Genomic DNA, 1,738 nt, shown 5'->3' with positions numbered 1-1,738 from the left:
GATTCCCGAACGAATTTGCGTCGCGTAGCCGTCGCTTACGTCGTTTGCGTAAGTGTAAGGTTACCCCTGCTATATGAGGGGTAACCTTACGCCAGTCCGCTGTATGCCATGTTAAGTCTGGCATCCGGTCCGCGTAGTCTTTTCCCGTCGGGTACGTCGTTTTCCTAAGTCGTTCTTGAATACGACTTTACGTCAATGACGCACACGTCGGCGTCATTGACGTTTTCCGTCGAGAACTGGAGTATGCGCACTGGGCTATTTTAAGCCCGGCACATGCGCAGTTCGATCGGCATGGGGGCGCGGTTAATTTAAATACAAAACCTCTGACCTCTCTGGCCACTTTTTGTCATTACAGGTATGTCTCTAGCCTCATATATAAAATCTTGGTTCAGCTTTCTTTTTTGCGATCCTTTTTTGCGTTCTTTTTCGTTTTTGTTGCCTGCGGCACCGTTGATATTATCCTGTCCTCTTATTTATATTTTGGACAGGTAAAAATATATATATATACAATCAATAAACTTTTACGCTGTGACACTTCGGGCCAAAGGTCTTGCTACGCTGTGATTGATATTAGATGCCAGTCCTCACTCCTCTCCTTACCATCTGAGGCTTGCCATGCGTCCCGATTGCGATGTCCTTTTAAGGGGTGTGCTGAGCCGTTGAAACTTCTCGGGTGGTATGATTTTTTCTTATCTGTACCAGTTTAATGTTTTTCATCTGTATGTTATTATTTTCAACACATTGTCATTTATTTGTTTTCTAGAAAAGTTGTCTGTTACACTTTCTGACTCCACACATACTTCGGTCCCTGAAGAAGGAAATCCGAAACGCGTTGGGCCCAGTATTTATATTGTGGACTCTTCACCTTTTTTCCAATACACCCCATTAATGTGTTGTTTTTAAACCTTTGTACTATATACGTTTACTGAACGTTGTTTGATACCGTCCTGTTATTATTAAACTATTATATATTTTGTATCTACCATGACTACTTGTACTACTGTTGCCTAAAAAGCCCCACCCTGGGGGATCCTCCATTTTTTTCTGTTCATCAGGGGTGTCGGCAACTATTTGAGACCAAACCATAATAGATGTTCTATTCATACGTTAATTTAAATACAAGCCGCCCCCTTTGAATTATGCGGGGATACGCCGGGCCTTTTACACTACGCCGCCGCAAACTACGGAGCAAGTGCTTAAGGAATACGGCACTTGCTCCAGTAAGTTGCGGCGGGGTAGTGTAAATTGCTTACGCTATGCCCGCCGCAAAAGTACGAGAATCTGGCCCAGAATCTCTGGAGTAAATTCCCTTTTAATGCATGCCAATATTCTGCTGGGTTTGGGAGCCACAGCTTGACACTGCATGCTATTCAGTCTTCTAGGACCCTTAGATTCTTCTCCATCCTGGAATCCCCTAGGGATTCTCCCCCTAAAGAGTAACTTGCATCTATATATTACCTTACATTTTTCAATGTTAAACTTCATTTGCCATGCAGTAGCCCATTCCATTAATTTATTCAGCTCCTCTTGTATAGTTTCTAAATCCTGCTGTGTTATTGCCCTGCATATTTTTGTGTCAGCAAACACTGAGATCCAGCTATTTATCCCATCCTCTATATAATTTATAAATAAACAGAATTGGCCCCAAGACAGAGCCCTGGGGTACCCCACTAACTACTCTAGACCATTCTGAGTATATGTTATTTATCACAACCCTTCGTACATGCCCCCGTAGCCA

General features: G+C 43.0%; 1 long non-coding RNA gene across 1 annotated transcript; it reads left to right on the top strand.

The window, feature by feature from the left end:
* The first annotated feature begins 323 nt into the window (after positions 1–323).
* On the top strand, positions 324–803 carry LOC120932378. Its single transcript, XR_005747967.1, has 3 exons — positions 324–355; positions 489–676; positions 764–803. It is a non-coding gene; the product is annotated as an uncharacterized LOC120932378 (long non-coding RNA).
* Positions 804–1,738: the final 935 nt, after the last annotated feature.

The sequence above is a fragment of the Rana temporaria genome, chromosome 3, assembly GCF_905171775.1.
Source record: "Rana temporaria chromosome 3, aRanTem1.1, whole genome shotgun sequence".
Classification (NCBI taxonomy): domain Eukaryota; kingdom Metazoa; phylum Chordata; class Amphibia; order Anura; family Ranidae; genus Rana; species Rana temporaria.
Note: the sequence above shows the minus strand (reverse complement) of the source record. Positions and strands in the feature narration are given on the sequence as shown.